At 41.5% G+C, this 13,760-nt stretch overlaps 1 long non-coding RNA gene across 1 annotated transcript in view; it reads right to left on the bottom strand.

Moving 5' to 3' along the window:
* The window catches only part of LOC140898620 (uncharacterized), a 193,090-nt gene that overhangs the window by 176,480 nt on the left and 2,850 nt on the right, over positions 1-13,760 (bottom strand). The window contains exon 2 of the long non-coding RNA XR_012155042.1: positions 7,448-7,592. This is a non-coding gene — a long non-coding RNA (uncharacterized LOC140898620). The remainder of the gene's footprint in view (positions 1-7,447; positions 7,593-13,760) is intronic.

The following is a 13,760-nucleotide window of genomic DNA, read 5'->3' as shown; positions in this document are numbered from 1 at the left end:
ACCCTTCAGAAAACAAACATCAGGCTCCTTGTCTCCTTCCTGGAAGCCTACTTAAGGAACAAGAAAATGCTACCAGCATAGGAAGGTCCCCTGTGTAACACTTTCCGAAACAAGACACTTAGCTTGCCTTGTCAAAGTAGGCAAGGTATGCCTCCTCCAGAATTTCTTTGCAACACTCAGCAGGGCTGGGAATAGTGGCACAAACCCAACAAGCAAGTAATATGGAAACAATGGACACAATATTAATGAGGTAAAACATAGGACACTTTCATCTCAGAGATTCAACTGCTGCTACTGGTTGTACAGTGCAGATATTGATACAGTTTGACCCTGACAGTGATAAGCACAGGGGGCAATGTCAGTTCAAGGCAGGAAGGTATAACACAGGACAGAACCCTCTTAATGAGAATCCCACAGTGCTGTAAAATGCAGCACTCAACAGGCCAGAATGACTGCAGAGATGTCTCTCACAAACCAGATATTGCAGTAAATTACATTACTGAGAATCTGGTTACAATTTTTAAAAAGTTTCTACCTAATCCCAGGCAGTTTAGCGGATGCTTGAAACCCTGAAGCATCACGGTTTATATCCCTTACCAATTGTTGATCCTGTCTAATGTAACTGGCTAAGAAAGAAAGAACGAACGAACCCTAACAAACATCTATTGAAGGAGCATTTCTAGCTTTCTTGTCAGCAACATTACACAAAGTGACCAAGCATATGGTAGTATGCTCTGCTGTTCAAAGGGTAGTGGCCCATATTTCCTGATGGTAATTCGCACACACTACATTCATTAATGATAGGAAAACCGCAGAGTAGGAATGTACAAAAAGGAGAAACTCTCACAAAGAAAGTTTTTATATTATTTTATATTTTCAAAGATGTTCTAATTTAGTTTAAAAAACAAACTAGGAAATCAGTTCTAAGTTTTGACTGCAAAAAAATTCAAAACGTTGCATTCGAAAATATGAAAATTTAACTTTGGAAAGAAATCAGTTCTTGTTACATCACAGCCATGCAACATTTTGAATTTCACATTTCTCGGGGGGGCAAAGGGGGATGAAAGGATTATTTCACCAACCTAGAAAAAGCATGACCCCCAAGTCCCAGGTCTTAGACCCAAACTTCTGGAAAAATTGTATCTAGCTCTGTAGGTGAGGTTCAAATACATCCCTAATCTAAACGGTTATCTACCAGGCAATTCCTATACTTGACATGCAGAATCACAACCCTGGAGTCAGTGTTGAACAGCAACATGCTTGTCCCGAACATTTCTGCAAGAGCCAGAGCCCCAGCTGGTGAGAAATTGACATAGCTCCAGGGAGGTTTAAACTAGCTGAAGGTCTGGCCCCAAATGTTTTTATTATTTCACATCACCTTAATTTTTCCATGTTTAAATCCTTTGTTGGTTTTAATTAATTTGTTCCCCGAGGCGCGTGAGCTGGAAATTCTTTATTTAAAGAGCAAGAGTAGGCACCTGTACACAAGGCAGACCTTTTCCCCCAAGCTCAATCAGCTTTAACAATGCTGGCTGCAGGGGAGTTTCGGGCCACTGAGTATTCTCAACGTTGTTATGCATTTTGTTTTCTTCTTATCAGCGCCATGTATGCTATCTTTCGTCTGGGTATTTTGAGACCTTTTCTCAAGTGTGCTCGAGACTTGAGACTGACTGAGTTTTCAGTCTTTATTCCACAAACATGCTGAAGTGAATCCAAGGCAAGGGGGAAAAATCCTACCAACGCTACCTGCACAGGACTTCATTTGAATTTACCGTGACAGAATCAATGTACAGGTATGTTCACCGTGTTCTTTACAGTAGCTAGCTCTAGATGCTTCAGCGCAATCTAGATCAGTCTTCACTGCAGAGTTAGTCTGGGCTTTTACTCAGGTGTTATCCCTAGCCCGACCTCTCAGCCACAAACAAAACCCTCTGAGGCGAGTTTGATGGTGCTTTCCACCTGAGTCAGCAAGCTTGTCCAAGGCTATAAGCTAATGCCGAGGTTCTGCTTTCCCTCAGGGTGGTTAACCCCTCACCCCCCACCCCCAATTTGCAGTGAGGACACAGGCTAATGCCATGTATACACTACAGCAGCACAGCTATGGTGCTGCAGCTCCCCTTGCATTGACAGAAGGGTTTTTTTTTTTTCCTGTTAATGTCGGTAATCCACCTCTCCAAGAGGTGGTGACTAGGTCGACTGAAGAATTCTGCCATCGACCTAGCTGTGTCCACAGTGGGCGTTAGGTTGACCTAACTACATCGCACAGGGCATAATATTTTTCGCAGCTCTGAGCAATATAGCTTTTGATCTAATTTTTAAGTGTAGATCATGCCTAAAATCATTCAAGTTCTGATCTTCCATCGTTTTCCTACAATCCACCCCATATGCCCAGAAAGACAGACAAGTCCTCCCACAATTCACTGGGAAAGAATCAAAGCAATTCAGATTACTGCAGCATGAGGAACCATAGGATGTACCCCCCATGAGTCCTAGTGATACACAGAGGTGAGTGCAGTGCCGGTGAGGACAGAGCGATTTGAACATTGTACTGTGGCTGATTACACCAAGTGCAGAACACCTGGTTTAGCTCTGCAGTGGAAATATGCCATACATGGCTACAAAAACCAACCCCCAAAATAGATTAGAGTAGTTAAAAAGTGACAAATGAATAGTTTTGTGAGGTCATGAGGACCTAGATGCATTTACAGCCTTATTCACAGTTTGTCTGTTTAAGTTTGAAAGATCATACAAGATATTACACAAAAAACATTTTGACTGAAAACATCCACAGCACAAAGTGTGCCCTACTCTTCCACATGCTTGTTAGTTTTGTATGAAATGTTATCGCTTAGGCATTTCTTATTAGAGGAACAAGAATTGGCAGATTTTTCATATGTACTTTTTTTTTTATTTCCATGACAGCTATGGAGCTGCTGCTGTTGACTATGAGACAGGAGCAAGGTCCTGAGATACAGCTAAGCAAATAATCAGCATTTATTTTATTTATTTACATACATCAACCCTGTTGGTTAAAATACAAAAGTTGTTTAGGTTTTCCCTGTGCATAAAGTCATTTATAGATATGGTGTCACAGATATGAAAATAGGATTTATTTTTTCCATCTCCTGGGCCTTCTGCTGCCTTCCTGAAAGTTTTACCACAGAAATGCTAAGTTATTCTTATTTATATTGTAGTAGGACCTAGTAGCACCAGGACCCCATTGTATAGGCACTGTACAAACACAGAACAAAAAAAAAAGTTTCTACCTGTATTTGGCTAGTTGCTAAAGGTCTTTCTTTCACAGACTGTGGCCTGTGCAGACTCTGTGGTATAACAAAGGAGGACTTGTGGCACCTTAGAGACTAACCAATTTATTTGAGCATAAGCTTTCATGAGCTACAGCTCACTTCATCCACTTTATGCATCCGATGAAGTGAGCTGTAGCTCACGAAAGCTTATGCACAAATAAATTGGTTAGTCTCTAAGGTGCCACAAGTACTCCTTTTCTTTTTGCGAATACAGACTAACACGGCTGCTACTCTGAAACCTGTGGTATAACAGATAATTAAAGTCTTATTTCAAGAAGAATTGAGTTAAGAATTAACTACAACCACTCTCTGATGTTTGAGGCAGTGCCAACAGAAGCTGTTTTATGCTTTGTTTCAATTCCAAAGCAGATGGCTATACTAGGAACTGAAACACCAAAGTTATGAAATATCATTGATCCTTCCATTCCAATGAGTTTCCAACATCTGCAGTAGAAAAAAAGAAAGTCTGCCCTCAGGACAGCTCAAACCTAGCCCAGTAAAGGTCTGATACAATTTCTATTAAAGTTTAATTGCCAGAAGTTTTATTGAAAAGGTTCTCTCTAAATTGGCTGAAGTACTGTGAAGTACAGTGGATACAGTCTATTAAAGAACAGTTATACTTTAGCTTGCAGGTAACACTGATCGCACAGTTGTACTTTGTTTGTAATGGTGGAAATGGTTTATTTATATTACCAAACATTAAAAATCTCAGCTAGATTTATCAGCAAACATGCACCAACGCTTATCTTTAGGCTTAGGTGTTCAGCCCCTTTTATTTTTCTATAAAGGTCGACGTTTGGAGAAAAGCATTGAGTGTTACAGATAACTAATAGCGGGAGAGGCAAATACCACAAAAAGTGGTTCACACAAGTACTAGAGCAGTTCATTTCAAAAGCTCGCTTCCTGATCGTTCCAAGTCATTCTCTTCACAGTAGTCTCAATTTTGCCAAATAATATCCAGTGGAACTTTGTACTCATACCCTGGGCACTACAGCACGACAATCTGGAAAGCTGGAAGTAATAGTTCAAAGCTATTCACCACATCCAGTTGACTTAGATAGTTCCATACAGTAATAATACAGTTTGCCTGTAACTCCATAACCTTTTGCTTCCTTTTAGCAGGAAAGTATAATGTGAAACACCTCCTTTAATTTTTCTGAAATTGTGACATTATGAAAAGCCAGTAGAGCAATAAGACTCCCTGTGTAATTAACTTTGCTTCGATAGCAATGAACAGCGATGTAGTATAATTATTATGCAGAGCAAAATTCCTAAAATAATTTTGCTGAGGAAATGCTCTACTATATTGGGAAGAATTAATACTGCAATATAATGTTTTATGTAATACGAGTGCTACAAGATGTTACTAAGTCCAGGGCTTAAATTAGAAGTTTTATTGCTCATTCAGTAGTTTTTAAAACTTAAATCCAATTTACATAATCTTTGTAGGATTTATATTTTTTATGGCTATGTGGCAATCAGAATCAAATTTAAAACTAAGGAATAAGACTATCTGAACTGCCTTCTTTGCTGCTGCAACGTGGATCTGTTCTGGGAGCAACAGAAATCAAGAGATCCAAGTTATGGCCAGTCGTATTAGGCAGATACATTAACTGGCTGGATCTGGAATGTTGCTGAGCAGAAGTTAAAAATGTTGATCTTGAAGCTTAAACTTGTAGGTTCTTGAGTCTTGACTTCAGAAAGCTGGTACAATAAAAGCAGAGGTGCTAAGCCAACTGTGTGACCAGCAAAGGAGTTATCCAATGATTACAGCATAAATTAAATCTTTTTGTCTTTGTGCTGATTTAGCCTGCAGAAGAGAGGGAAGCAAACTGTGCCCCTTTCTATAATGCAGCCCATTCAGTAGTGTAGTTGACAGGAAATGGAGTTCCCCCATTTCCCATTTGGGGAGTATGGAGTTTACCCACTGAGCCCATTGACTTCATGAATTTTTGGCTCGAGCTAGAGTATAGAATCATAGAAGATTAGGGTTGGAAGAGACCTCAGGAGGTCATCTAGTCCAACCCCCTGCTCAAAGCACATAGGAAGTACACAGGAAGGTCAAGAGGGGGAGGAGTAGAAATGATACATAGACAGTTTTCACCGTGTGACACTCCATGGCTTTCCCCAAAGTTTTACCCCCCTAAGCATAGCGTGGCAGAGGGAGACAGTGCAGAGGCATTAAGTTTTCCTTGGTGAATAAGGGATTGCAGACAGATGCTCAGTGCAGGGTTTATAACAGTGAAAGCTTGGGAGACACAGCAACAACAATGCCTTTGGGAAATCCAACTCCTGGGCTGATAGGAGTGCGTTGAACCCTGTAGTGGAGCATTTGTTCTTTGTTTATTTTAGTCTTACTTTGCTTTCTTGATCTAAACAGTCTTTAAAGGAGAAAACCCTGCTGAATGCCACTATGTTTTTTCCTTCTGGGTCATTTCATCATCTTACAGGGCCCATGGTTCCTTTGAAAGAATAACCTTATCCCTGCCTCAGCCACTCCCAACAATTTGTGGATCATGATCCTCCACGAGGAATAATTGAGTTCAATTAAAAGGAGATTCATGGAACTTTGCTTTAAGGACAAACCCAAAGCTGGATATGGTAACTGTTCTTCCTTTACTCATAAAAAGTACATGAAATCTTTGAAACTCATTTGATTATTGCCTAAAGAATCTCTACAACCTCAAGTGGAATAGCAGAATTACTAATATTTCAGCCAAGTTCAAGGCATACCTCTTGGATCTCTTTGCCTCTATGCAACAAGCATTTCTCCACTTTGATGTCACTCACATGTAATTAGTTCCCCAGTCAGCACCTCCAATCATTAGTCTGGTAAATCTGTTTTTTGTCTGCTCTAACCTATTGTCTGCTTTAATCATGCACATTATAAGTGAAGTGAAGTGTAATATGATAAATTACTAGGCTGCAATGGCAAATCTCTAATACAGTAAATCTTTAATGTCATATTAGGAACACAGTCTTGGCATTATAGAACATAGGACTAAAATGTCCCTGCACATTTTGAATAGAAATGAGTAAACAGACTATGCAGGGGTCACCAAAATTCTCATGGGAAAGAAAAAAAAAAGTGGCACTTGAAAACTCTGTGTTAAACGATCGGAAATTAACAGGTGAATGAGCTTGCATTGGTGGATTTGGTACCTTTGATCCAGACTGATAACTTTAATGTTACCAAGCAACCATAGCAGTGAGCTAAGGAGACATGACTAAAGACATAGGGAAGAGATATATGGGAAACTGAAATGACAAGGGTGCTGAGGTAGATTGGTTACTGTTGTAATTGGGAGGTAGCTTGTCAGTGCTGTGTTGTGATTTATAAATAAATAATAAACCGCTACGTTTACACAGTGCTCTTCAGAGACAGACCCAAGGTGCTTTGCAGTTCAAACGCAGCTTAAAGCAGCAAACACCAAGATACCTTTTCAATTTTTACTTTAAAAATAAACTACCACAAAAACCACCACTCTAGAACAGATCCAGCTTCACCAGTATAGAAAAGGAAGATGATTCCTTAACCAAAAGGGAATAAAACAGCACAATTGCTAGCCTCAAACACATTCAAATTTCAATTAGAACAGAGCAGAGGATTGGCTGACTTTGGAAGTTAGTAATAATCTATTAAGCTGGTTCAAGTCCAGCCAGGTTTGAAGTGACCAAAAGTGACAAGACAGATATTTGTACTGCTATGTATATGAAATTAGTTCATTACAATTTAAGATAGCACCTACCCACGCTCAAAGGGTAGTTCTACACTGCAATCAGAGGTGTGATTGCTGCTAGCTTTAATCTAACTAGCACAGCTAAAAATAACAGTGAAAATGCGGCAGCAGAGACCCCAGAGTGGACTAGCAATGCTTGTATAGCCTGCGGCAGGGTCCATGCCACTACTTCTTCACGACTATTTTTAACCACACTCGCTATATGAAAGCGAGCAGGAGTATGTCTACCTGAGCTACAATCACAACTCCAATGGCAGAGCAGATATACCCTAAGTACCATCCAAGGATTTGACACAATATCTTTAATCCACACAAAATACAAACACAAAGATTCGGCCAGGCCTCCATACAACACAGATCACATGGAAACAATAAGAGGTATTAAACCCCAGCACATACCTCTGATGGAGCAGGCCCTGGAATGGGTTCTTATCCTTCCTGCAACAGGGTTCAGACTCAACTGGCACCTCTCGGTCTTGTTCTCCAGTACTTCGGCTGTCATTACAGTTGTAAGCCTCTAAGCTGTTGCAGTGGTGAAGAACACCTGAAAAAATATGAACCAGCTGTAACAGATGCACAGGAGTCTAAATGAGGCTGCAGAGAGTCTGGGACAGCAGCTTTGAGAGGTGCCAACTTCCCCATTCATCCCCCATGAGCTGCTAATGAAGATGCAAAACTTGCCTAGCCCTGGTGCGGGAAATGGAGAGGGCTGCCTGAGGTACGTTTTTAGGGCTTGGAGCTCATCAGGGTATAGGAGGTTCCTCCATGCAGTCTATTTTTTCACATTTGTTTGACTACTTTTGATTAATGCTGTGGTTTACATTTTGTACCTTCCTTAGAAAGTGCCTTAGAGTGTGCCGATAAATGCAAACAGAAACAAAATGTAAACAACACAGGTCAGAAAACTTAAAAATAATGAATTTCAACAATCAAGCAACAACAAAGGGAATCAATTAACATCTCTCAAAGTCTACCAAAGCGTCTACTTGCTTAGAGATCAAGACCGAACAGTTAAGGCAGTATTATACAGTTTAGGAAAAGGAAAAATTTTCAGACAGTATTTTCTTCTCTTTCTTTTTAGTTTGCAAGTTTCATTGGCTTTTGCTGTTGTTATTGTTTTTTAAAATCAATTAACTGAAGTGATCAATTCATTGAAATTCTAATCAGGCCTCAATATACCTGGCTAGCATAGAGTTTACAAACAAACAGAAAAAGGAGACTTCATCTGTAATCATTAATATGAAATTAGAAATGTTGCAGTGCTAATTTAGCCTTTTTTGTTAGCCAGCTGTTCACTGATCCTCCCTGGTCCTCCAATATATTTGTTATCCTCATATGTCCACCGAGTGTTTTGAATGAGTAATTTTCAGACCATGAGTTGTATGTGAACTGGTCACTTAGGCTGTTTGCTATGCATTAATTGTGTTGTGCAGTTGATCACCCAAGTCACATGGATGTTGTTTTTGCCCTCTGGTTGGATGGCTGAAACTTTTTAAGTGGGAGAATAATGAATAGCTAAGAATTTTTGTAGGAATAACCATTCATTGCTAACTTTTATGAAGATATTGGGATTCACAAACATTTTCCTGAATTAAATGGGGTCTTGAGAATCCTCACAAAACCCAAATAATAGTCCTCCATCAAGCACAGCAAACTGAACTCAGCACTTTTAGTTGCAAAATTATCCAGTCATTTTGTTGTTGTTATTCAGACGGGTCTACTGAAGATTACGGATTAAATTCATGCCTTTGTAGTGGGGTCAGCACAGCTATCCTAAGCCCTCAAATATTGGCATGATCAGGATTTGAGTGGCACATGAATGTTGATCCTCAGCAGAGGGGTGAATTTCACTCATCGCTTATTACTACACCATGGTGGTCTGTTGTGTTACTCCGGGGCTCGGTAATGAAGAGCAACGTCTCTAGTACTTATCTGGGATTACAGGACTAAAGAGAAGCTCAAGGAAAAAAGTTCAGCATCAAATTTATTCTTTCCCAGAGTTTCAAGGTATGTGGCTGCACAGGTTGGTTCAGCCCATGAGGGACTAGCCACAATGATCTGATCTGGCACCAAACTTCCAAGCTGAGGTGTGCTTTGAGTCAGGGTTTCAACTGGGGCTCATCTCTAAACAGACCCATTAAAAAGCACAACACTTAAAGGTGACCTAATTTTTCTTAGTGCATTCATTCTAATTCTGATTCATTCCTCTCTAAGTAGATGAGGCACACTCATATAAGAGTAACAGCTGGTCTTTAACCACAGAGAAAGAAGTCCAATAGCCAATTTGGGAGATACGCTACTCTGCTCTCTCTGTTGCTGACAGGATAGAACTATGTTAGTAACACTTTAATAGAAACCTCAATTTCATCTCATTTCTTTAAATTTAAAGTCTGAAGGTTGGCATTCTTCCACTGCTGCTTCATTATCATGTGCATATTACCAGCAGACAGATGGGAGAATGACACACAGGGTTGAGCTGTTAAGTGGGTAGAGTCACATAGCTAATGCTTCTTCTGCATTTGATGCGTACTTGAAAATCCAAGAGGACTGAATATTACCAATGGATGAGTTCGAAAAAAAAAAAAACATAGGAGAAGGAACAGGGATTGGAATAAAGAACCTGACATGCCTATTAGCTAATACTAATACTCTGTGCACAAACTCTTCAGTGTTTATGAACAAATACGAATTAATTCAGCCTTGAAACACTCCCAGGAGGTTGGTGTTAGAGTTGATCCAAAATCCAAATTTTGAAGTTTTTCCAACAGGAGGAAAAAAATGGAGATTTTTGGATGAAAATCTTCATAAAAAGTATCTCCATTCTGTGACAGTCACTATCCTCATTTTGTGTCTGAAGAAACAGACACTGCCACTCTCATTTGCCTTGCGTCTTGCCTAATTATTTACATTTGTGCAAAGCAAAGGCCAAGCACGAGTAACTGGATTAGAATGGTAGTTTTGCCACTTCCCCTGGTGGAAATGGCTACATAAGATGCAAAGCAGTGGAGACAATGTCTCAGCTGGCCTATAACAGCCTGATTTTCAGAAGTGCTGAAATCCCACCAATTGCAGTTGAGTTACAGGTGCTGAACAACTCTGAAAACCAGGCCTTGCTTTGATCAAAGCTATACAGAAGGACAAACAAGATTAGAACATAGGATAGGAGGTTCATAGTCCTCTGCTCCTCCACAACCCTATTATGGCCGCACTGCTAGCCATCAGTGCAATAAGCCACTGTTACAGTTTCAGGATTGCTTTAAAATAAATGCAAATGACAGATTTTCCCCTAAGGAGCTATTTATGGACTTCTATAAATCAGCCTTTTCCTCTGTACACCTATAGATTACTCTTGATAGAAGGAGACTCATTTGCCCTCCAGTTGTTCAACTTCCTGGCTGTGTCAAGAATCTGAAGTCACATAGCCATACTATGACAGGAACTGGGCTAGTCAAATTTCTGTTGTGCACTGATCCCCAATCCAGTGTGTCCTTTCAATCTTAATTTTATCTGATTTGACCAACAGATTCAGAGCTTGCAGGATCCATGTTTCAAAGTATTCTATGGGATATTTGCCTTTTCCCCCCTCCAGCAACCCTAATATCTTTTCTACAGCCCCTATTTTTCAGATCTTCCACTTTTTCAGTCAATGTTTTGACTTGAGACTCCAGGGCTGCAAGTCTCAGGAATGAGAGCCAGGCTCTGGGCAACCTAACAAGCACAGCTGGACTGTAGTAGGCTGCCTGATTAGCTATACCACCTGATTGGTTTGAAGGTTTGATTGCAGACTGTCTCTTAAGCCCAGCAGTAGCAGATGATCAGTAGCTGTTCAGAACATTTGTCCATGGCTGCTAAAGCTTCTGTGCCTGCTTGTTCTCAGCTTGGCTCCCGCCCCGCTCCTGTCTTGCCTGACCCTGGACTCTGATCTCTGACTTTGGGCCGTGACCCTTGTCTCTGGCATCTGGCCTCTGATCCCAGTTCTGACTCTGGGGTCCAACTTCTGGCTTCTGACTCTTAGCTCAGGCACCTGACTGCTGACTCCTGCTCTGACCACTAGGCCTGAGTGACCACCTTCCAGTGACTGATAGCAAATCTGTCCTCCTGACTCTGCCTGTCCTCGTCAATGCCGGTGATTCTAATGTCCGTGTCTGCAAAGGCTACTCCTCGTTTGACTATTCACTGTGTGCAGTTTGTCCTTTACGTTCTCTTCAGACTTGCTGAACTGTGTTTCCAGCACCACACTTAGGCTGGCAGTAATCTGTGCCACTATTTTATTAGCAACCCCCATGGCTGCTGAGTCATCTTCTTCTAGCTCCGACACGTTGGCTCACATTTATCCTCTTTTCTTTTCCTTTCCTTTCTCCTTCTTTGTGTTTTTCCTCCAGAGTTGCCAGCCATTGCCCACATTTCTGGGATAGATGTTAACTGTGAGGCCACCTGCTGTACCCCTCAGTCCTACCCTCTATATATTCTGGCACAGCTGCTGCTGCTCTCTGGAATCTCCAAGTAGGGTAGACCTCCCAGTCCCTCCACTCCTCAGCTTTCTGGCAGGAGAACAAAGCAGGCTCTTGCTGGCTGCAAGATCAAGAAGTTCTGGAGGAAAAAGGGGAAGAGAGTCCTTGCAGTCCTGTGGAGGGAGATGGGCCATGTGTTCACTTCTTTTTTAAATCTTCCCAGCAAACAGGGAGAGCTTGTCTCAGAGTCCTGCTACCAGACTGTCAGGTAAGGGCGGGGGTGAAACCACTGCCTTTCCCTATATATCCCAGCTGCAAGTGGGCCTCTTGTTCGCCTCCAGCAGCGCTGACAGTGTAGCTCCAGTTAGTGGCTGGGGAGGAAAGGCCTCCACCCTAGTCTGATCTTCTCTGGTCCTGCCCCTTACACTCTATTCTCACCTGTCCCCTGCTCTCCTGGACTCCCTCAGATCTAATCAGAGGCATTAGATCCCATGGCAGGTCTCTGCTGCAAATGTTGCTGAAAATTAGGGAAGGGGTGAGTCAGAGCTCACAGAGTCCAATTCCTCACTCTACCATGACAGTCATGTGACCCCCAATAAGCCACCACTAAATATATTGGCATTTACATGCAAAGGGTTATTTTCACACACCATCCGGCACACCCAGATCTACAGTAAAGCAAGACATTCAAAGACAAGATTGAAGCTTTGCTTTTAGCTCATTTTTTTCTGCTTCCTTTTCCTAAGCATTCTGGGCAAGAAAATAAAGCATCACTAGCTACAAAGGTAACAGTCATGAGGATTTGCCTACATGAGTCTGCTGGGGGACCTAACTATGCTACTAGGATACTGCATGATTTTGGGACCAGATCCTTGGGTCTGGCCAAACTTTGAAAAGTGCAGTTTGGGCTGAGGTGTAGGGGAGGAGTCGCAAAGTGGTGCAAACATTGCATAAAATCTTACTTTTGTACTGTCTCAGCACTGAAGAGTCTATAGGGCCTATCCCCCAGTATAAATCAGACCAGCCTAAGGACTGCTGTAATGAATACACAGGTTCCAATGGACAACCCTAAGAGGTTGAAATGGTAACTGGGGAGTAGCATTGGGGCTCTCCGACCCCATTCACTTTGGCCATGAAATATCCCATATGCCAGCAGCAGGGAGAGGTATTGGAAAGGATCCTCTACCCTGGCTGTACTCCAGCAGAGCATCCCCCCTTGCACCAGGTAATGATGCAGACACTGTCTGCCAATGGGGCAATGCAAAGCAGCCCAACACATTGGAGGATCTGACCTACTGTTTTTCTATGGGTAGATCAACAGCATGTTAGAAAGAATGTATTTAAACGTCCACACTGACGGAAAATGTACTAGACAAGTTCATGAAATGCACATTTATTTAGACTTTTCCAGAAACACTAGGTGGTGCTGTCCTCTGTCTTTTGTTTCGTCGTTCACTCTCAATTGACTGAACACTGCCCTGGTGGAATCAAATTCTTATATCATCTTTTCTATCTGCCCTTTGCTCAACCACAAAAATCATACTACTATATATGTGGGCAACCTTATTTCCATGCCTTCCTACCTGCCAATATGGCCAATGTTATCTATCTGGATGCCTTTTTTTTAAACCATGACTGCATTCCTAAAAATATAGCTTCCCTGCCCTTGGCATTTGGAATGGAAGGGAGGAGTCTGCATTGTTGACCGCTGACCGTTTCAGTAAAGAAAACAGGACAGATGACGGATAACTAGGTAACAAACAGTAAAGAATCACAGGAAATCATTTTCTTCTAACACTGAACAAGGAATTTTATTCTCATAGAAGAAAATGTAATATGCTTAAAGCTACAGTCTCTCTCTCTCCCCTCCCCACGTCCTCACAGTAGAGCTTCTGCCTAGGACCTTTCCCAACTCCTACCTGTCATTATTTGTATTCCAGGGGTACCAAGAGGTCACCACTGAAATCAGGGCCCCATTGTGCCAAGTGCTGTACAAATGTAAAAGGCAGTCCCTGCTCAAGAGAGCTTTCAATCTAAGTAGAAAAGACAAAGGCTAGGAGGGAAAATAGAGGTGAAGCAATTTGCCCAATCCGCTCAACCAGCCACATACCTAAGGCAATAGTACACTTTTTCATAACAGTTTCATATGGGTCTTCTCTGAGATATGGTCCAGACATACCTTTTTTATGCATATATGGGGTCTAACATATTATCCTAGCATGGGATCAATAGCCCTTGGGAGCTGAACTGATCAGAAAAAA

This window comes from Lepidochelys kempii, chromosome 15 (genome assembly GCF_965140285.1).
Source record: "Lepidochelys kempii isolate rLepKem1 chromosome 15, rLepKem1.hap1, whole genome shotgun sequence".
Taxonomy (NCBI): domain Eukaryota; kingdom Metazoa; phylum Chordata; order Testudines; family Cheloniidae; genus Lepidochelys; species Lepidochelys kempii.
This window is presented reverse-complemented; position numbering and strand designations above follow the sequence as displayed.